This window comes from Ruditapes philippinarum, unplaced genomic scaffold, assembly GCF_026571515.1.
Source record: "Ruditapes philippinarum isolate M1 unplaced genomic scaffold, ASM2657151v2 ctg10764_1_1_1_1, whole genome shotgun sequence".
Classification (NCBI taxonomy): Eukaryota; Metazoa; Mollusca; class Bivalvia; order Venerida; family Veneridae; genus Ruditapes; species Ruditapes philippinarum.
Genome location: NW_026851674.1, coordinates 2859 through 27500, shown reverse-complemented (window position 1 = coordinate 27500; position 24642 = coordinate 2859). Strand labels below are relative to the sequence as shown.

Genomic DNA, 24642 nt, shown 5'->3' with positions numbered 1-24642 from the left:
CTTTTATTTGAACAAACTTGGTAGACACCTATTAGAACATGTTTCATGCTAAATATCTTAGCTCTAGCTCTTTGAGTTCTTTAAAAGAAGATTTTTTAAGTTTTTACTATATGCATATAGGGAAAATCAATGACCCCCTGGGGCGGGGCCAATTTTGACCCTAGGGCTTTGATTTGAACAAACTTGGTAGGCACTCATCAGAAGATGTTTCATGCCAAATATCTAAGCTCTAGCTCTTACGGTTTTTTAGAAGAAGATTTTTTAAGTTTTTCTTATTGGTTGCCATGGCAACCAGAGTTTTTAATGGAATTTAAATTTTTGAACAACTTTGAAAGGGGTCCACCTAAGGATCATTTCTGTAAAGTTTGGTTGCAATTGGCCATGTAGTTTAGGAGGAGATGTTGTTTGAAAAGTTTGACGCCATTTTTTGAAGGACGCACGACGGACCAAAGTGATGACAAAAGCTCACCTTTGAGCACTTCGTGCTCAGGTGAGCTAAAAAAATAATCAGAATTATGGGATGTGAAGTTTAAATCCATTCCATTTAGTAATTATGCAGATACCAGCTTGCACGTAAAAACTTAACCAAGAATTTTGAAGTCAAAAAAGGGGCATAATTATGCAAAAAAGCAAATCATAGTTATGGGGCTTGTGCCAATCATGTTAAATAATCACAGAGAACAAGTGTGTGAAGTTTCCATCCATTCCCTTCAGTAGTTATGTAGATACCAGCTTGCCCGCAAAAACTTAACCAAGAATTTCTAAGTCAAAAAAGGGGCATAATTATGCAAAAAAGCAAATCAGAGTTATGGGACTTGTGCCAATCATAATAGATAATCACAGAGAACAAGTGTGTGAAGTTTCCATTCATTCCCTTCAGTAGTTATGGAGATACCAGCTTGCACGCAAAAGCTTAACCAAGAATTTCTAAGTCAAAAAAGGGGCATAATTATGCAACAAAGCAAATCAGAGTTATGGGACTTGTGCCAATCATGTTAGATAATCACAGAGAACAAGTGTGTGAAGTTTCCATCCATTCCCTTTAGTAGTTATGGAGATACCACCTTACACGTAAAAACTTAACCACGGGGACGCCGATGCCGACAAATGGGTGACTGCATTTGCTCCATTATTCTGCCAATAGTCAAGCTAAAAATCAATCTCAGTACCTGAACGTTTAAACTTATTCATGTAAGATGCTGTCTCATGAAAACGAGTTTTCAAATGATAGGCGAAAGTTTGCCTTAAAAGAAATCAATTTTGCATGATCAATTATTTGTGAATAATTTCAATATGCAAAAATTGCATATATACAGTATATGAATAGTTTTAGCATATGCAAATGAATAAAGTAAACATGTGATGTGTATTATCCAATTAATTAAAAGAACAAATTAAAGCTTTGTCCCTACTGTGATGGGGTATATGCTTCTGTTAATATTTAGATTGCATTGACTTGACCTTGAACTTGATTAGCCATTAATCAATTGTTACAATTAGATGTAGTTTATCTATTTCAAATGAAAAGTACACAACAGAGAGCTTATGTGATTTTTAGTGTCAGGGACAAGAATCAAGAGCTGTCACAGGAGACAGCGAAGCTCGACTAATAAAATACTGGTCGCAGTAAGGAGGACAAAACTATGAAAGAAAAATCAATTATGTATAATTATGTATTAAGTTATAGTAAAAAATTAACATTTGTTTACATAAATTCCAAGATCAAGGAGAATAATTCTAGAAATAGTCACGCTAGAGTTATGAACCTTGTCACACAACATGTGTAATGATAAGAAATATATATTTGAAGTTTAAAGTAGATACCTTAAAAAGTAAAGAAGTTATTATATTTCTTAAAGAAAATCCTAAGTTCAAAGAGATCTGTTAATATTGCTTCAAGAGTTATGAACATTGTCACATAAAATGTAATTCATGATAAGGAATAATAATTTGAAGTTTGAGGTAGATACCTTTAAAACCATAAAAGTTATAGTAAAAAATAACATTTTTCTAGTAACAAAAAATCTAAGTTTATGGGCAGATAATTCTTGCAATATTGGTGCTAGAGTTATGAACCTTGTCACATAAGATGTAAATGATGATAAGGTACATATATTTGAAGTATGAAATTGACCCCTTTAGAAATTAATAAGTAACAGTAAAAAATATTTTTTAAGGAAAATTCTAAGTTCAAGGGGAGATTAATCTGAAAATATTGGTGCTAGAGTTATGAACCTTGTCACATATGATGGGGATGATGCTAAGGTACATATATTTGGAATATGAGGTTGATCCCTTAAGAAATAAAAAAGTCACAGTAAAAAATAGTATTTTTTGAGGAAAATTCTAAATTCAAGGGGAGATAAATTAGAAAATATTGGTGCTAGAGTTATGAACCTTGTCACATAAGATGGGGATGATGCTAAGGTAAATATATTTGGAATATGAGGTTGATCCCTTAAGAAATAAAGAAGTCACCGTAAAAAATAGTATTTTTTGAGGAAAATTCTAAATTCAAGGGGAGATAAATTAGAAAATATTGGTGCTAGAGTTATGAACCTTGTCACATAAGATTGGGATGATGATAAGTAACATATATTTGAAGTTTGAAGTTGATACCTTAATACATGACAAAGTTATAGTGAAAAATATTTTACTGCACCAAAACTTTAATCTGAAATCTGGATGCGGAAGATGGGACGAGTAGGACAGCTCTCAATATACTTCGTATAGTCGAGCTAAAAGCAATAGAGGGAAAAAATGTTTAACATGTACATCTACGGGGTTAGTCCAATTACCCCAAGACACCCCAAGACTTAACCGCAAGATACCCAAAGTAACTTATCTATTGTGTTAATTGGGAAAGTTTAATCAAATACAACCCCCTCAGAAATAATCTAAGGGGAAAAACTATGTACAACCAATGATATTATTGGAATTATCTCCATGAGGTAGTGTGACAGGTTGGAAGTAAATAAATTAGATGTTCTTCTCCTTAACTTGTTGGAATTAAATACTTGATGTAATTTTGGAATTCTTCTAAATTTAATAATATGTTTGTTTGTATGCGGTAATATTAAATTTAGCTAGAATGGCATTATACATTATGACATTCAGTTTTAACAGATCCGAACAAATTATCTTTTATTTCAAACATATTTTGTAATAACTGTTTGAACAAATATGTCAAGCAAAAAATGACATTGTCACAGAAACAAACTTGCACCAGTAACCCTGGCATTATTTCATTGTTTTAAACTATTTTGCACAAAAGGAACATACTTATAATTATATTCTTACATTAAAATCAGTAAAACAAGTACAACAATGTCAGACAAGAAATGCAGGTTTTTTTATTTATCATTCCATTCAGAGTTATAATCAGTGAAATATGGTTTATTACTTGTTGGCATGTACATGTGAAATTCATTTCTTAGAAGGGAGATAATTCAATGTGTACATGTAAAAATCACATAGTTACCTCCCTTAAATAATGTAAAATTAATCCTCATTTACACAGAGTACATGTCAGATGTCAGTTAAAATGTCTTGGTAGCCTTTGGGTGTCTTGGCATAGTCTTCAGGTAGTCTTTTGGTAATAAGACTGACCGAGAATTACGTAATGTATAAAAACTGATCAGAAAAACATTTTCTTATTTTAGCATCTATTAAGATTATCAGAGTGTTATAATTTTTAAACATTTATATAAATGCAAATGAAAAACCTCACCAAAAAGGAAAGATATCATAAATTTTAAATTTCTCTCATGCTTTGTTCCTGCAACAGTTGCATTAAGGAATTCCACTGAGTTGTTTTGCTTGACGGGACTAGAAATATTTTTCCAATATTTAAGAATCATTTGATGTAGGCCTAGACCTTAAAGTGTGCAAATTTTCAGATCATTATCACAACTTCTTATACTAGAATCATCCATTATTAATGAGCAAAATGCAAAACGTTGCAACACTTTTCGCTCAATTGGGCTACAAATTACACAAAAAAAAATGGATTTTCAATTTCAGTTCGGGCATACTCTTTTGTTAGCCTTTGCATATTTTTCCAATTTAACTGCTTCACTTGATCTATGTACGAATAAATGTTTTATGTTTTTAGGTTTTTTGATCTCAGTGGAGCCTCTTTAATTGTCAATTTTTGGTGTTTCCCTTCAATACACTTTTAACTTATTAGTAACTTATAACGCATTTCATTATCAAATTTGCCTCAATTTTGAGTTTAATAAATTAATTTTTTTATATTGAATAGTTTAAAAGAAAATAAAAAGAAAAGAAACAAGAGGGCCATGATGGCCCTGAGGTCGCTCACCTGTATATAGGCCCCCCCCCACCTCGGGCCAATTTTTACCCAAGGGCTTTTATTTGTTTATTTGAACAGACTTGGTAGACACCCATAAGAAGATGTTTCATGCTAAACATCTAAGTTCTAGCTCATTGGGTTTTTTAAAAGAAGATTTTTAAAGTTTTTACTATACACATATAGTTAAAAACTATGACACCCCTGGGGCAGGGCCAGTTTTGACCCCCGGGCTTTTATTTGAACAAACTTTGTAGATATTTACTTAAAGATGTTTCATGCTTAATATCTAAACTCTAGCTATTTGGGTTTTTTCAAAGAAGATTTTTAAGTTTTTGCTATACACATAATTATAAGGAAAATCAAGAACCCCCCCCCCCCGGCGGGGCCAGTTTTGACCCCAGGGCTTTTATTTGAACAAACTTGGTAGACATCCATTAGAACATGTTTCATGCTAAATATCTTAGCTTTAGCTCTTTGGGTTTTTTAAAAGAAGATTTTTTAAGTTTTTACTATATGCATATAGGGAAAATCTATGACCCCCTTGGGCGGGGTCAATTTTGACCCCAGTGCTTTTATTTGAACAAACTTGGTAGACGTTCACTGGAAGATGTTTCATGCCAAATATCTAAGCTCTAGCTCTTATGGTTCTTTAAATCTTTAAAAGAAGATTTTTTAAGTTTTTACTATATGCATATAGGGAAAATCAATGACCCCCCGGGGCGGGGCAAATTTTGACCCCAAGGCTTTTATTTGAACAAACTTGGTAGACACTCACTACAAGATGTTTCATGCCAAATATCTTAGCTCTAGCTCTTTTGGTTCTTTAAAAGAAGATTTTTTAAGTTTTTACTATATGCATACAGGGAAAATCAATGACCCCCCCGGGGCGGGGCCAATTTTGACCCCAGGGCTTTTATTTGAACAAACTTGGTAGACACTCACTAGAAGATGTTTCATGCCAAATATCTAAGCTCTAGCTCTTAGGGTTGTTTAAAAGAAGATATTTAAAGATTTTTCTTTCGGTAGCCATGGCAACCAGAGTTCTGCATGGAATTAAATTCTTTGAACAATTTTTAAAGATGACCACCAAAGGAACATTCCTGTGAAGTTTGGATGAAATTGGCTCAGTGGTTTATGAGGAGATGTCATTTAAAGCAAAAGTTTACGGACGGATGCCGGACGGACGGACGCCGGACGAAATGCGATCACAAAATAACAAATTATTTTCTTTATTGATTTTAACACTTTGCAATTTCAATTTAAACACATACACATGTTAAATCCCCATGGCCTAATTTGATCAGTAAATGAAGATATTTCCAATGACTTATCAATCTATTTATAATAACTTCTTTAAAGTTTGGTTATTCATTTTCACCACTTAATACACTTATTACTATATACAGTTACAAAATTGCCTATGATTTCAACTGATTATGAGTGTCACGTGACCTATTATGAATTTGCAGCCCGGGCCGAGAACTAGTTATCAGCCAGCAGAACATGTGATCGTTCACAAACTGAAACAAAATAAATAATTGACGTCATATTTTACGTCATCAAACAGTTAACTGTAAAAGTGAAAGTAGATTGTCAGCACAAATTGCTTTATTTCTATTATGAGAGCTTAAGCGTATTTAGTACAAACACATTTTTGTTACTATTGAAATTTGAAGAAATAATACGACAAATTCATTCCGAAAAAAATGAAAATAAAACTTGCTTCTAGATTCTACTGCTTTGAATACACAAACAGTAAACATCTCTGTACAGAACAGTAGAAGTGTAGACAAGAATTTCAACGAAAGAACTTTGTTGTTGTTGTTTTTTTAAAATGCAACTATTACCAAGTGTATTAAAGACATTAATACACGTCAGAGTAGGGCCGGAAGGTGATAATAGGCCCTGAATGAATAATGGCCCTCGGACTAAAGCCCTCGGGCCCATTATTCATTTTGCGGGCCGATTATCACATTCCGGCCCTCTCCTGCCGTGTATTAATCTCTTATTAATTATCAATCTTGACTTAAAATGTGATAAATGTGCACATGTCTAAATTGTTATGAATAAACATTTATTTCTACCTTTTTTTTTGTTCAACTAAATAGTGTCCATCTATAATCACTCTACAGTATTTAGTGAGCTGTCTGTCCAAGGTTGACATGATTGACATCTGTAATAACAAAATATAAATCAGATTTTCAAAAGGAAAATAGATTTCTCCATGAGGATTAATGTGTCTTTAAAACATTGGATGAAAATAACCAACAACACAAGCACTCCCTATATTATTTCTGGGATGATCTATTAATATTATTGAAAACATGCATATACAACTTTATGTATAACTTTGTTTAATTTAAGGTGCGAGTTAAAGATAACTTACAAATTAAACATTGCTTTTTATAATGATTGATAAATGTATTGGTTTGTTTTATTTTTCCTTTTTTCATTGGTTTGGTTATATTTCAATTGCACCATTATGGTTAGTTTTAAGCTTTAATGGTAAAGGAAGGCCACACCTTCAATGCATTATTTCAGGCAGGAACAGGCACCTAAGTAGAACCATTGATGTTTTTGTAAGCTAGCAGGGCAGATTCCTCACAAGAAAGAATTAAAATCCCTTTCATGATTCAAACCCACAGCAGGTGTGTACCAAGTGGTTTGAAGTCAACGGATTAAACAACTTGGTCACTTATAAATGTATTGCAATCATATCAATATATATACATGAAAATATATTGCAATATAATTGAAGTATACCACAATTAGTTGTAATACAGTGGCTTGATACTAATGTTACTTTAAAAAGTGATTCCCATGTACCGGGTTCAGTTTAATTTTGAACATGCTAGAACTGCAAATGGTTGCCATCATTAAGAGCTAACTTTCAGTCTGCACATCCATACACTTACAAACTTGCTTGCATGATTTCAGTCGGCCATATTCCCTAGCTATGAATGATAACTCATTTTTCCCTGTCTAAAATTCCACCAAATTATTCCCCTTTTAAATGAAATCAAAGAAGGGACTTTTTCTTAAGACTTTGTATTTAATATTAATTCAATTTTTTGTCAAGAAACTGAAATTTGTTTTCATTAACCTTATATACTTTATTTTCTATCTATACATGTATATGGTTGCTATGGTAAATATATGAGTTTTGATGGCTTTGTTTGTTTGGATGTTTACGGCATGTCAACACAATTAATTGACCATATCATGCCGATTGCTATAATTAGGCTTAAAATTTTATGTAAAACTTTGTAAATGACAATCAAAGAGTTTTGATGGTTAACAAAGGAATTTCTGGACTAATCAAATACACAGCGTCCGGTCATCACATGTAAACAATATTTTAAATTAGAAAGAATACTGAGATATTTGTTTGACAATGCAAAATATTAATATGGAAAACAAGATTGCATTTGAGAAAAATGCTATGCCACCGCATGGTTCAAATTTCATAGCTGTACATCAAAGGACAAGAAAGTAGGTCACATCATCAAAATCTAGGTCAAAGTTCAATTTTACAACTAAAACTGTGCACATGGTCAAAATGTCATTGCTGTACATCAAAGGACAAGAATGTAGGTCACTGTCCCCTTGGGCAAGGCATAATTTTGACCAAAGGGTTTAAAAACAATCTTGAAACAGGTCCACCAAACAACATTTCAAGTCAAATATCTAAGCTATAGCTTTCTCCCATTCAGAAAACATTTGTTTTATTTTCTGTTTTTACTATGTGTACATAATGAGAATCACTGCCCCCGGGCAGGGCCAATTTTGACATTTGAACAACTTTGGTAGAGGACCTATAGATGATATTATATATCAAACATCAAAGCTCTATGCCTTGAACCTTCAGACAAAAATTTTTTTTTCACTATATGTACAGAATGAAAATCAATGACCCCCGGGGCGGAACCAATTTTGACCCCAGGGCTAAATTTGAACAATCTTGCTAGAGGTTCACTACACAATGTTTCATGCAAAATATCTTAACTCTAGCCTTTGTAAATTTAGAGAAGATGATTTTTTAAGTTTTTACTATATACATATAAGATAAACCTATTGCCCCAAGGGGCGGGGCTAATTTTGACACAAGAGGCAAAATTTGAACAACTTTGATAGAGTACCTTTTAGATGATGTTATTTAACAATAATAAAGCTCTAAGCCTTGTACCTAGAGACAATAAGATTTTTTTATTTTTTGACTATATGTATATATTGAAATCAATGACCCCCAGGGCGAGGGCAATTTTGACCCCAGGGCTATAATTTGAACAATCTTGCTAGAGGTTTTGAACACAATGTTTCATGCAAATTATCTAACCTCTAGCATTTGTGAATTGCTAGAAGAATTTTTTTTAAGTTTTTACTATATACATATAAGGAAAACCAATGACCCCTGGGGCGGGGCCGATTTTGACCCCAGGGCTATAATTTGAACAATCTGGGTAGAGGTCTACCAGACAATGCCTTACGCAAATATCTAAGCTCTAGGCCTTTTGGGTCTTTACACAAAGGTGTTTTAAGTTTTTACTATATGTACATATAGCGAAAATCAATGACCCCAGGGCGGGGCCGAATGTGACCCAAGGGCTATAATTTGAACAATCTTCGTAAGGGTCTACCAGATAATGCCTTATGCAAAATATCTAAGCTCTAGGCCTTTTGGGTTTTTACAAGAAGGTATTTTAAGTTTTTACTATATGTACATATAGTGAAAATCAATGACCCCCGGGGCGGGGCCAATTTTGACCCCAGGGCTATAATTTGAACAATCTTGTTAGAGGTATACCAGACAACGCCTTATGCAAAATATCTAAGCTGTAGGCCTTTTGGGTCTTTACAAGAAGATTTTTTAAATTTATTCTTATAATTCCTTTTGGTTGCCAGATTTCTGCATGGAATGAAATTCTTTTAACAACTTTGGAAGCCCTTCACCCAAGGAACATTCCTGCCAAGTTTGGTTGAAATTGGACTGGTGGTTTTTCACAAGAAGATTTTTTAAGTTCACTATAATATAACCTATATAACACACACACACAAACACACACACAGGTGAATCGCTATATGCCACCGCATCGCAGATGCTGCGGTGGCATAACAACTATGTGTAGTTTATGTGTGTTATTTTGATTTGTTTGACTGACATACTAGTTGTAAAAGCCATGTACACTATGTGTGGCAGCAGCCAGACACATGACGCTTCGTAGCAACCACGTTGAAAACGTGAATGGTAACTGAGATAATGGCAAAGCGCATGCTCACGCACCCACTTCCACTCTATCCAAATACTGCATATACATAAAGCGAAAGTTCTTATTTAGTGCCATACAGTCTGACCACTATCATAAATGTTGGTAGTTAAATTTGATATTGACAGTAGGACAAATCCAGCATACAAAAATTCTGCAGGTTAAAGGTACTAAGTAAGATAAAAAAAAAACAACATTGTTATTACCTTCTTCTGGTAAAGGGTAATCGGTAAACAGTACTCCATGGAGCATTCTACAGTATCATCTGAGCTGTTTGAAGGTCAAGAATTGTCTGTGAAAGAAAAATATTAAAACAATATTTAAAATAATTGGTAGTTACTTAATAATCTAAATCTGAGCATCAATCTCTTATTATTTGTCTCAACATTAAGTATTTGTTTATACCATTTAAATTCCATTTGAAACTTATGTGATACGAAAACTTTAATCATTATCTACAGCAGATTCTGCTACCAGTATACAGACAGACCCGTTTGACCTGAGCTTCTGCCACCAGTATACAGACAGACCTGTCTGCCACCAGTATACAGACAGACCCATCTGACCTGAGCCTTTGCCACCAGTATACAGACAGACCTGTCTGACCTGAACCTCTGCCACCAGTATACAGACAGACCTGTCTGTACATCCATTTACTCTGTATGGAGGCTCCATATTTTTATAATGGCTCAGTTTGTGTATATTAATACTGAAATCCCATAAACTTTCAATAATATACACTCCCAAAGTCAAAGCAGGGTAAATCAATGGTACAAATTTATCAAGATTATTCAAGGTTAACCTATTAGAATTATCTTAAATCTGGTGAAGCAGAAACCATGTAGCTTCCTGTAGCAAGCCTATGATGTGGGCCTACATATTCATGCAGATTGACAATGACTCATTTTTGTACTCAGAAATCTATTACACACTGAACACACTGTTCCATTTTATATCCATCACACAAATTTAGCAAGTTTAAGGCAAACTAAACAGGTTTTAAACAGAGCTTAGAAAATTTTCGTTGCGTCAATTCCAAAATGTTCTATCTTCAATTTTTTGAAAAATTGAGATATTTACATAGGAACTCTGGAACAGGACCGCATATTGCGGCGCATAAATCCGAATCCTTACCGGCTTTACATATAGTTTGTCCGACCTTTGAATATCTTTTCATATTATGCGAGCGGGTGGTCTTTAATTATCTAATCTCAATTTAATATAATCTGCTAATTTAAAAATCAGTCATATTTACGGTATATTGAAAAAAGAAAAGGAGTGACATCCGCCATTTGCCGCAACGTTCGGCGTAAGTTATCCCCCTTGATATGCTTGATTTTTGTTTTAATTTTTCTAGTAATGAATACGAGATGAGTGCCTAAAATATTTATCTATGGATCATGTTTTAATATTCCTTTTTTCAGTTAGGCAAAATCAGTTGGACCATATTACTAAAGTGTCTGTTTTCTCCATTTTAACAAATCAATACACGAATACGCCCCTTATAATGCCGCCTATACATGTCAACACGTGTAAACAATAAACCGTTAACGTTATATCCGGACGATACCTGATAGTTGACAAAAATAACGGGAACAAAATTCTGAAAAAATAGTAATCAATTGTAGCCAAAGGGGAAAAACTCATGCCGAAAACGTTGCGGCAAATGGCGGATGTCACTCCTTGTCTTTTTTTATAATATCGTAAAATTTGACCAGTTTTAAAAGAGACAGATTGGGTTCAATTGATAATATATTTTTTGAGTCCATACACTCGGATAATACTAAAAGATATTTAGATGTAGCAGAAACGTTTTTAAAAACCGTTACACGATCGAAAATATACGCCGCAATCTGCGGTCCCGTTCTCGAGTTCCTATGGATATTTATAGCATTGGAAAGCTGTTGAAGAGACCTACATTAACAAATGACTTAAAACATTATATCTCTAATTTTGAGAAAGGTTATACCAATTTCATTATGTTCTATCTCAGAAAGTGACCAATACTTTGATTCCAATATGTGAATATCTTAGGTGGGAAAAGGTCATCCACTACGAATCAACAGAGTGAAACATTAAACAAGAGGGCCATGATGGCCCTAGATCGCTCACCTGACCCATCAAACTCATCCAAACAATTACCTAGACAAGCATTCTGACCAAGTCTCATGACAGGTGAGTCAAAAATGTGACCACTACAGTGTTAACAAGGATTATCCATATTTGAGCAGTGTGACCTAGTTTTTTACCCAGGTGACCCATATTCAAACTTGACCTAGAAATCATCAAAACAAACTTTCAGACCAATTTCCAGGATACTTGGAGCAAAACAGTAGCAACTAGAGTGTTAACAAGATTTTTCTATTTTTAGCTCCGGTGACCTAGTTTCACATGCGATATCGAACTCATCCGAGCAATTACCTAGACAAGCATCCTGACCAAGTTTGATGATAATTGAGTCGAAAATGTGACCACTAGAATGTTAACAAGGTTTTTCAATATTTGGGCTGTGTGACCTAGTTTTTCATCCAAGATGACCCATATTCAAACTTGACCTAGTAATCATCAAAACAAACTTTCAGACCAATATACAGGATATTTGGATCAAAACAATAGCCACTAGAGTGTTAACAAGATTTTTCTATTTTTAGCTCCTGTGACCTAGTTTTTCATCCGAGATGACCAATGTTTGAACTCATCCAAGCTATCAACTAGACAAACATCCTGACCAAGTTTGATGATGATTGAGGCAAAATTGTGACCGCTAGAGTGTTAACAAGGTTTTTCTATTTTTAGCTCTTGTGACCTAGTTTTTCATCCGAGATGACAAATGTTCGAACTCATCCCAGCTATCAAATAGATAAGCATCCTGACCAAGTTTGATGATGATTGAGGCAAAAATGTGACCGCTGAAGTGTTAACAAGGTTTTTCTATTTTTAACTCCGGTGACCTACTTTTCATCCGAGATGACCCATGTTCGAACTCATCCAAGCTATCACCTAGACAAGCATCCTGACAAAGTTTGATGATGATTGATGCAAAAATGTGACCGCTAGAGTGTTAACAAGGTTTTTCTATTTTTAGCTCCAGTGACCTACTTTTTCATCAGAGATGACCCATGTTCGAACTCATCCGAGCTATCACCTAGACAAGCTTCCTGACAAAGTTTGATGATGATTGTTGCCAAAATGTGACCGCTAGAGTGTTAACAAGGTTTTTCTATTTTTAGCTCCAGTGACCTACTTTTTCATCCGAGATGACCCATGTTCGAACTCATCCATGCTATCACCTAGACAAACATCCTGACCAAGTTTGATGATGATTGAGGCAAAAATGTGACCTCTAGAGTGTTAACAAGGTTTTTCTATTTTTAGCTGTTGTGACCTAGTTTTTCATCCGAGATGACCCATGTTCGAACTCATCCTAGCTATCAACTAGATAAGCATCCTGACCAAGTTTGATGATGATTGAGGCAAAAATGTGACCGCTGGAGTGTTAACAAGGTTTTTCTATTTTTAGCTTCGGTGACCTACTTTTTCATCCGAGATGACCCATGTTCGAACTCATCCGAGCTATCACCTGGACAAACATCCTGACCAAGTTTGATGATAATTGAGGCAAAAATGTGACCTCTAGAGTGTTAACAAGGTTTTTCTATTTTTAGCTCTTGTGACCTAGTTTTTCATCTGAGATGACCCATGTTCGAACTCATCCTAGCTATCAACTAGATAAGCATCCTGACCAAGTTTGATGATGATTGAGGCAAAAATGTGACCGCTGGAGTGTTAATAAGGTTTTTCTATTTTTAGCTCCGGTGACCTACTTTTTCATCCGAGATGACCCATGTTCGAACTCATCCGAGCTATCACCTAGACAAACATCCTGACCAAGTTTGATGATAATTGAGGCAAAAATGTGACCTCTAGAGTGTTAACAAGGTTTTTCTATTTTTAGCTCTTGTGACCTAGTTTTTCATCCGAGATGACCCATGTTCGAACTCATCCTAGCTATCAACTAGATAAGCATCCTGACCAAGTTTGATGATGATTGAGGCAAAAATGTGACCGCTGGAGTGTTAACAAGGTTTTTCTATTTTTAGCTCCGGTGACCTACTTTTTCATCCGAGATGACCCATGTTCGAACTCATCCGAGCTATCACCTAGACAAACATCCTGACCAAGTTTGATGATGATTGAGGCAAAAATGTGACCTCTAGAGTGTTAACAAGGTTTTTCTATTTTTAGCTCTTGTGACCTAGTTTTTCATCCGAGATGACCCATGTTCGAACTCATCCGAGCTATCAACTAGATAAGCATCCTGACCAAGTTTGATGATGATTGAGGCAAAAATGCGACCGCTAGAGTGTTAACAACAAAATGTGAACGGACGGACGACGGACAATCATCGATCCTAAAAGCTCACCCTGAGCATGCTCAGGTGAGCTAAAAAGATATTCCAGGTTCGAAATTCAGCGTTGTGTTTTGTTGTTTACAAAGCAAATGTTAATACCACTGACATAATTTGTTCCTTATTAACAATTAGCTCTTATTTTTCTTGTTGTATTAGACCAGAAAGGCTCAGAAAAAATTATGAACTGTTATATTTTTTCAGATTGCATATAAAATTCATTATATTTGATCTAGAAAGTGAAGATCCATGTATGTATCAGAATCAAAATTAATGTTATAAGACTGTTTTTTTCCACATTTGGACATAAAAAAGTTGTTTTATTCAATCTTTTGTTTGTAAATTTTATTGCATAAGTTTAAGCAGAAATAAATACAAGAGGGCCATGATGGCCTTGAGGTCGCTCACCTGTATATAGCCCCCCCTATACACATATAAAGAAAATCAATGACCTCCAGGGCGGGGTCAATTTTGACCCCAGGTCTTTTATTTGAACAAACTTTGTAGACACTCACTAAAAGATGTTTCATGCTTAATATCTTAACTCTAGCTATTTGGGTTTTTTCAAAGAAGATTTTTTAAGTTTTTGCTATACACATATAAGGAAAATCAATGACCCCCGGGGCAGTGCCAATTTTGACCCCAGGGCTTTTATTTGAACAAACTTTGTAGACATTCACTAGAAGATGTTTCATGCTTAATATCTAAACTCAAGCTATTTGGGTTTTCTCAAAAAAGATTTTTTAAGTTTTTGCTATACACATATCAGGAATATCAATGACCCCCTGGGGCGGGGCCAATTTTGACCCCAGGGCTTTTATTTGAACAAACTTGGTAGACACCCATCAGAACATGTTTCATGCTAAATATCTTAGCTCTAGCTCTTTGAGTTCTTTAAAAGAAGATTTTTTAAGTTTTTACTATATGCATATAGGGAAAATCAATGACCCCCTGGGGCGGGGCCAATTTTGACCCTAGGGCTTTTATTTGAACAAACTTGGTAGACACTCATTAGAAGATGTTTCATGCTAAATATCTTAGCTCTAGCTCTTTGAGTTCTTTAAAAGAAGATTTTTTAAGTTTTTACTATATGCATATAGGGAAAATCAATGACCCCCTGGGGCGGGGCCAATTTTGACCCAAGGGCTTTTATTTGAACAAGCAAATTCGTTGAATTTATATCCCCCGCCCAGTACTGGTTATTATTAACACAACAACTGAAGACATAAGGCTTTATTTATATATTAATCATGGCATAGCAGTAATATTCTTTGAACTTGATAAATATTCAGGGCAATAACAGAGCCATAACTTTGTGTTAAATAGTAAAATCTGGAAATGCCAATGAGATGTATGCATACTACATAACTAATCAAGGGCCATAAATCTGAGTTATAAGTATCTGACTGGAATAAGGCAACTATATGCACATCTCCTCTTAGTATCCCATAAAGTTTCATTGAATTCCAGCCAGTAGTAGCAGAGAAGTAGCGAGGAAACAAATATTTTTCTATATGGATACTGCATAACTAATCAATGGCCATAACTCTGAGTTAAAGTGTCTGACGGAAACAAGCCGACGATATGCCCATCTCCTCTTGATATTAAAGGTTCCCATAAAGTTTCGTTGAATTCCAGCCAGTAGTTGCAGAGAAGTAGTGCGGAAATGATTTTTACTCTATATTCATACTACATAACTAATCAAGGGCGATAACTCTGAGTTAAAGGGTCTGACCGGAACAAGCCGATGATATGCGCATCCCCTCTTGATATTGATGATTCCCATAAAGTTTCGTTGAATTCTAGCCAGTAGTTGCAGAGAACTACTCCGGAAGTGATTTTTACTCCGTATGCATATGCATAACTAATCAAGGGCCATAACTCTAAGTTAAAGTGTCTGACGGGAACAAGCCGACGATATGCGCATCTCCTCTTGGTATTAAAGGTTCCCATAAAGTTTCGTTGAATTCCAGCCAGTAGTTGCAGAGAAGTAGTGCGGAAATGATTTTTACACCATATGCATACAACATAACTAATCAAGGGCCATAACTCTGAGTTAAAGTGTCTGACCAGAACAAGCCGACGATATGCGCATCTCCTCTTAATATTGATGATTCCCATAAAGTTTCGTTGAATTCCAGCCAGTAGTTGCAGAGAACTACTCCGGAAACGATTTTCACTCTATATGCATACTACATAACTAATCAAGGGCCATAACTCTTGAGTTAAAGGGTCGGACCAGAACAAGCAGACAATATGCGCATCTCCTCTTGATATTGATGATTCCCATAAAGTTTCGTTGAATTCCAGCCAGTAGTTGCAGAGAACTACTCCAGAAACGAAATTCGGACTGACGGATGGACGGACGTAAGGACGGACGGACAACGCCAAAACTATATCCCCCTCCCGATTCCATCGGCGGGGGATAACAAACTTGGTAGACACTCACTAGAAGATGTTTCATGCTTAATATCTAAACTCTAGTTATCTGGGTTTTTTCAAAGTTTTGCTATACACTGTCATATAAGGAAAATCAATGACCCCCGGGCGGGGCCAGTTTTGACCTCAGGGCTTTTATTTGAAGACACTTTGTAGACACTCACTAGAAGATGTTTCATGCTTAATATCTAAACTCCAGCTATTTGGGTTTTTTCAAAGAAGATTTTTTAAGTTTTTACTATATGCATATAGGGAAAATCAATGACCCCCGGGGCGGGGCCAATTTTGACACCAGGGCTTTTATTTGAACAAACTTGGTAGACACCAATTAGAACATGTTTTATGCTAAATGTCTTAGCTTTAGCCATTTGAGTTCTTTAAAAGAAGATTTTTTAAGTTTTTACTGTATGCATATAAGGAAAATCAAAGACCCCCTGGGGCAGGGCCAATTTTGACCCCAGGGCTTTTATTTGAACAAACTTTGTAGACACTACTAGAAAATGTTTCATGCTTAATATCTAAACTCCAGCTATATGGGTTTTTTCAAAAAAGATTTTTTAAGTTTTTGCTAAACACATATAAGAAAAATCAATGACCCCCGGGGCGGGGCCAATTTTGACCCCAGGGCTTTTATTTGTGCAAACTTGGTAGACACCCATTAGAACATGTTTCATGCTAAATATCTTAGCTCTAGTTCTTTGAGTTCTTTAAAAGAAGATTTTTTAAGTTTTTACTATATGCATATACGGAATATCAATGACCCCCTGGGGCGGGGCCAATTTTGACCCCAGGGCTTTTATTTGAACAAACTTGGTAGACACCCATTAGAACATGTTTCATGCTAAATATCTTAGCTCTAGCTCTTTGAGTTCTTTAAAAGAAGATTTTTTAAGTTTTTACTATATGCATATAGGGAATATCAAAGACCCCCTGGGGCGGGGCCAATTTTGACCCCAGGGCTTTTATTTGAACAAACTTGGTAGACACCCATTAGAACATGTTTCGTGCTAAATATCTTAGCTCTAGCTCTGAGTTCTTTAAAAGAAGATTTTTTAAGTTTTTACTATATGCATATAGGGAAAATCAATGACCCCCTGGGGCGGGGCCAATTTTGACCCCAGGGCTTTGATTTGAACAAACTTGGTATACACTCATTAGAAGATGTTTCATGCCAAATATCTAAGCTGTAGCTTTTAGGGTTTTTTAAAAGAAGATTTTTTAAGTTTTTCATATTGGTTGCCATGGCAACCAGATTTTAATGGAATTTAAATTTTTGAACAACTTTGAAAGGGGTCCACCTAAGGATCATTTCTGTTAAGTTTGGTTGCAATTGGCCATGTGGTTTAGGAGGAGATGTTGTTTGAAAAGTTTGACGCCATTTTTTGAAGGACGCACGACGGACGCAGAGTGATGACAAAAGCTCACCCTTGAGCACTTTGTGCTCAGGTGAGCTAAAAATGGGTCAAAGACAGAAAAGGACGGGTTGCATTTGTATACCAAATATCATGATGCTGTGATGTAACAAAAAAAATTTGCCACTGATCATTAATGTTGAAAATTTAACTATTTCGGTAAAAAGGATGTGGATAAGCAATAGACCTGAAATCGAATCCCACGGTATGGAACCATGTGTCAATGCTGTATGCCAAATATCAAGAGGCTGTGATAAGTAGTTGCTGAGAAAACTGTTACGAAAATTTCCTACCATTGACCATTCATGTGAAAATTTAACTAAGTCGGTAAACAGGAAGTGGATAAGCAACAGACCTGAAATCGAATCCCACAGTATGGGACACCGATTAATGCTGTATGCCAAATATCAAGAGGCTGTGATAAGTAGTTGCTGAGAAAACTGTTACGAAAATTTCCTACCATTGACCATTAATGTCGAAAATTTAACTAAGTCAGTAAACAGGAAGTGGATGAGCGACAGACCTAATATCAAATCCCACGGTGTTGATGCTGTATACTCAAAATCAAGAAGCTGTGATAAGTAGTTGCTGAGAAAACTGTTGCGAAAATTTCCTACCATTGACAATTAATGTTGAAAATTTAACTAAGTCCATAAACAGAAAGTGGATGAGCGACAGACCTGAAATCAAATCCCACGGTATAGGACCATGTGTTGATGCTGTATACCAAATATCAAAAGGATGTGCTAAGTAGTTGCTGAGAAAACTGTTATGTAAGTTTCCTACCATTGACAATTAATGTTGAAAATTTAACTAAGTCCATAAACAGAAAGTGGATGAGCGACAGACCTGAAATCAAATCCCACGGTATAGGACCATGTGTTGATGCTGTATACCAAATATCAAAAGGATGTGCTAAGTAGTTGCTGAGAAAACTGTTATGTAAGTTTCCTACCATTGACCATTAATGTTGAAAATTTAACTAAGTCGATAAACAGGAAGTGGATGAGCGACAGACCTGAAATCGAATCCCACGGTATGGGACCACGTATCAATGCTGTATGCCAAATATCAAGGGGCTGTAATAAGTAGTTGCTGAGAAAACTGTTACGAAAGTTTTTCATCACCCGCCCACCGCCAGCCGCCCACCGCCCGACATTCACCATACTATAACCCGGGTTTGCACCAGTGCAACCCGGCCAACAAAGGGGAATAATTAAAAAATTTGGCAAGGCATTTACGGTTCTTGTGCACTGCACACCTACTTAAAGAGATCTTTCTACCTACAAAGTTTCATGTTGATACGTCCGATAGTTTTAGAGTTATGTCCCAGACAAAGTTCAAAGTGTAAAAATAAACAAAGGGGAATAATTCAAAAATAAGGCAAGGCAGAGTTACAGTTCTTGTGCACTGCACACCTACTCAATGAGATCTATCTACCTACAAAGTTTCATGTTGATACCTCTTATACTTTTAGAGTTATATCCCGTACTAGTTTCAAAGTTTAAAAATAATCTAAGGGAAATAATTCAAAAATAAGGCAAAGAAGAGTTACGGTTCTTGGGCACTGCACACCTACTCAATGAGATCAATCTACCTACAAAGTTTCATGTTGATACCTCTTATACTTTTAGAGTTATGTCCCGGACAAAGTATAAAATGTAAAAATAATCTAAGGAAAATAATTCAAAAATAAGGCAAAGCAGAGTTACGGTTCTTGGGCACTGCACACCTTCTCAATGAGATCTATCTACCTACAAAGTTTCATGTTGATACCTTTTGTTGTTTCAAAGTTATGTGCCAGACAAGAAAAGCGGACGGATGGGACGACTATATGCTCCATTAAAAATTATTCCATCTTCAGATTGATCTAAGGATGACTACATGCACATTGATCTGTAGTATAAATCGCGATGAATTTTTGATAATCGCTGTGACTGACTGCTTTATGCCCCCCCCCCCCCCCATCCTTGAAAGTTCTGGCTTAGTGGCTTTTTTTAACATTTAAACCTCACATAACCACAATATCATTATATTTGCAAGTTGTAAATATCGATATACAAGGATACATACTGCTATGTTTATTTAAGAAACATTTTTTTTAAATTGTCCCAGAAAACAGTCTAGAAAACATGGCATGTATGTTTTAGACCTGTTTTGTGTGGGAGAGTAGCTTTAATGGAATTCAATATGACCAAGGTTTGCAAATTGTCTACATGGAAAATGTTTTAAATGTTTTGCTTAATTTAATCCCAATTAATATGAATATCATTAATGAATATCAATTTTCAAAACACAAATGGACATTAATATTAAGTATAGATCTAACAAAACAAGCAATTATCATAGTATTGCAAGCAATCCATAAGTCCCCTACTGGTTAGAACCTCATCAACATTCTGAAGGGCCATTCATGGCCATTCACTAATGTTTCAATTTTTCTCCATTTTAAGTAAACTTGTTGGAAAAGTTCTTTAAAAGTGATCACAGGAAACAGTTTTTATGAACAGAAAGACAGACGGACTGAAGGACACTCTAAAGTTAATATTTAAAACATCCCTGTTACCAAAATATAACATTTTAAAAGCAAAATTCTTAAAGCGGAGATAACTCTTGAATTAAAGATGCAATTTCATAAAAAATTTCAGCTCTTTTTGACTAATCACAAATATTGTTATATTTGCCATGTTTTAAGCCTATTTGTTGCCAAGGCAACTGATATTTTTTCAAAATAGGAAGAACAGATAAGACATGCATAATCTCAAGATTGCTATCTACCCAGATGTCAAGTTTCATTAAAATATTTCCAGTATTTTTTGAGTTATCACTGGATTCAGTTTATGTGTAAAATTTGCCATATTTTCAGTCTATGTGTTGCCATAGCAACCAGAATTCTCAACATAGGAAGACAAGAAAAAGACTTGCATAATCTCAAGACTGCCATCTACCCATAATTATGTCAAGTTTCATAAAAATATTTCCAGTACTTTTTGCTTTATCACTGGATCCAGTTTATGTGTAAAATTTGTCATAATTTCAGCCTATTTGTTGCCATAGCGACCAGAATTCTCAACATAGGAAGAAAAGAAAAAGACGTGCATAATCTCAAGACTGCCATCTACCCATATGTCAAGTTTCATAAAAATATTTCCAGTACTTTTTGCTTTATCACTGGATCAAGTTTATGTGTAAAATTTGCAATATTTTCAGCCTATTTGTTGCCATAGCAACCAGAATTTTCAACATAGGAAGAAAATAAAAAGACGTGCACAATCCCAAGACTGCCATCTACCCATATGTCAAGTTCCATAAATATATTTTAAGTACTTTTTGCGTTATCACTGGATCCAGTTTATGTGTGAAATTTGCCATATTTTCAGCCTATTTGTTGCCATAGCAACCAGAATTTTCAACATAGGAAGAAAAGAAATAGACGTGCATAATCTCCATCCTGCCATCTATCCATATACCAAGTTTCATAAAAATATTTTCAGTATTTTTCAAGTTATCGCGGGATCCAGTTTTGCGGACGGACGGACTGACGGACAGACAGACAGACTGACAGACAGAAAAACAAAGAAATTTCTGCATTAGACATGTAATACTCACCATTTGATGAAATGCAAACAACTCCAAAATTACAAACAGCTGCAATTGATCTCTAGTTTTCTTCTTTGTGCACTCCATCAGTCCCGGAAAATATAAATTACATTATTCTTTAAATCAAGTCGATGAATAAGTTAACTAAATAAAGAACTTGAATTTCTCATCCTACAAATTTGCTAAAGGAAAGTCAGTTGTTCCAGTCAGGTACCCCCTTGTGCTTGAAATAATGCTTGAAAGGGCACATGGTGTCTTCCTGTGCAGGAAAAACTTGAAAATCTCTCTAATTATAATCTTAATAGTATTGGTATGACTGGCAACATAGCAAACAAAACCAAAAAAATGTGTCCATAAGACAATGATGCCACAGAAACTGTATAAGAAAAAGTGTAAAAAATGTGTCCATAAGACAATGATGAAAAAGTGTAAAAATGTGTCCATAAGAAAATGATGCCACAGAAACTGTATAAGAAAAAGTGTAAAAAATGTGTCCATAAGACAATGATGCCACAGAGACTGTATAAGAAAAAGTGTAAAAAATGTGTCCATAAGACAATTATGCCACAGATACTGTATAAGAAAAAGTGCAAAAAAATGACTTTAACACATGTAATCTTGCATTTCATACCATATTTTTAATGTTTTTCTCATTTCAATTATCTTTAATTTATTATAGCAGTGTATATGGATTTACAACATTATTCAAAAGGCTAAATGATGTCAAGCTCCGCATAGTACATCTTATCTGGCTACTCCCATGCTAGTGAAATTTCCAGCACATGTAAAGCAAGTGGAAACATTATACTGTCAACAAAAAATACATTTGAGACCAAACTAAAGTTGTTTAAAGAATTATTTTGTTAGCAAAATTAATGGACTTGAATTTGAACAAAAAAAAGTTAATTTGTTATTGGTGCTCATAGAATAACAAAATTAACTGGACTTATATATTGGTGCTATTATTTTTATAAAGTGCAAACTTCTAAATTGTTTTTGTTAAAAATAGTATGCGTAATAAACAGCAAAACAAAAACGTTAAACAGAGTAAACCAAGAGGGCCATGATGGCCCTGAGGTCGCTCACCTGTATATAAGCCCCCGGAGCGGGGCAAGTTTGAACCCCAGGGCTTTTATTTGAACAAACTTGGAAGACACCCATCAGAAGATGTTTCATGATGTTAAGTTTTTACTACACACATATAATGAAAAACAATGATTCTTCCCCCCCCCCCAGCAGGGCCAATTGTAACCCAAGGGCTTTTATTTGAACAAACTTGTTGGACACCCATAAGAAGATGTTTCATGCTAAACATCTAAGCTTTAATTCACTGGGTTTTTTAAAAGAAGATTTTTTTTTACACATATAGTTAAAAACAATGACACCCCTGGGGCGTGGCCAGTTTTGACCCCAGGGCTTTTATTTGAACACTTACAAGAAGATATTTCATGCTTAATATCTAAACTCTAACTATTTGGGTTTTTTCAAAGAAAATTTTTAAGTTTTTACTATACACATATAAGGAAAATCAATGACCCCCTGGGGCAGGGCCAATTTTGACCCCAGGGCTTTTATTTGAACAAACTTTGTAGACACTCACTAGAAGATGTTTCATGCTTAATATCTAAACTCTAACTATTTGTTTTTTTTCAAAAATGATTTTTTAAGTTTTTGCTTTTCACATATAAGGAAAATCAATGACCCCTGGGGCAGGGCCAATTTTGACCTCTGGGCTTTTATTTGAACAAACTTAGTAGACACCCATTAGAACATGTTTCATGCTACATATCTTAGCTCTAGCTTTTTGAGTTCTTCAAAAGAAGATTTTAAAGTTTTTTCTATTTGCATATAGGGAAAATAAATGACCCCTGGGGCGGGGCCAAATTTGACCCCAGGGCTTTTATTTTAATAAACTTGGAAGACACTCATTAGAAGATTTTTCATGCTAAATATCTTAGCTATAGCTCTTTGGATTCTTTAAAAGAAGATTTTTATGTTTTTACTACATGCATTATAGGAAAAATCAATGACCCCCTGGGGTGGGGCCAATTTTGACCCCAGGGCTTTTATTTGAACAAACTTGTTAGACACTAGAAGATGTTTCATGCTAAATATCTTAGCTCTAGGCCTTAGTGTTTTTTAAAAGAAGATATTTAAAAGTTTCTTCTTTCTGTTCATGGCAACCAGAGTTCTGCATGGAATAAAATTCTTTGAACAATTATTTAAAGTAAAAGTTAACGGACAGATGCCGGACGGACGACGGACGAAAAGCGATCACAAAAGCTCACCCTGTCACTTTGTAACAGGTGAGCTAAAAAGAATTTAAACAGAAATGCCAGCTCGCTCGACTTTTTTTTCCTTAGTTGTGAAAATTGGTAAAGTCTTATGTCCCATATTTATATTTATCAATCTAAGAGTGCCAAGTCAATTTTTGACTTTCAATTGTGACTTTTACCTTCAGCCGGCAAAAGGGCAACATGGGTTCTGAACATAATTATGTTGAGGTGAAAATTTGAGCCAAGAGTGAAGAAAATCTTTCAATAAGTGTGGGACTTACAGGGCGGACATGACATTCTCTCTAATATTTGATTATTTGATATTTGACCTTCAATTGTGGCCATTACCTTGAGCTGACACATCGGCAACATGGGTTCTGCACATCCCCTTGTTGAGTTGAACATTTGAGCCAAGTTTGAAGAAAATCTTTCAATTAGTGTAGGACTTACAGAGCTGACACGACATACTGTCTAATATTTGATTGTTTGATATCTGACCTTCAATTGTGACCTTGACTTTTAGCTGACACATGGGCAACATGGGTTCTGCACATTCCCTTGTTGAGGTGAACATTTGAGCCAAGTTTGAAGAAAATCCTTCAGTTGGTATAGGATTTATAAAGCAGACACAATAATGGAGACGGATGGACGGACGTGACAAAGGGGGGTATAATAAATTTGTATAAATTAATCTAAGACAGTGCAATGCTTAAAGAAAATAATATATTTGAGACAGAGTTATGGATCTTGCTAATAGTTCATGGTGTTGGTGATGATGAGGGAGACACATTTCAAGTTTGAAATAATTCACTTTTTGTATGATAAAATTAAACATGGAACTATATTTGAAAAATTAACTCGTCAGCAGGAGTTTTAATAAATCATAAATTATACAGTAAAGGAAAATCATAGAACTTATGAGAAAATG

General features: G+C 35.1%; 1 long non-coding RNA gene across 1 annotated transcript in view; it reads right to left on the bottom strand.

Annotated features, from left to right (window-relative positions):
* The window catches only part of LOC132736533 (uncharacterized), a 26726-nt gene extending 2355 nt beyond the window's left edge, over positions 1–24371 (bottom strand). Inside the window, exons 1-3 of the long non-coding RNA XR_009626590.1 lie at positions 21448–24371; positions 9786–9871; positions 6400–6488 (exon numbers count right to left, since the gene is read on the bottom strand). This is a non-coding gene — a long non-coding RNA (uncharacterized LOC132736533). The remainder of the gene's footprint in view (positions 1–6399; positions 6489–9785; positions 9872–21447) is intronic.
* Positions 24372–24642: the final 271 nt, after the last annotated feature.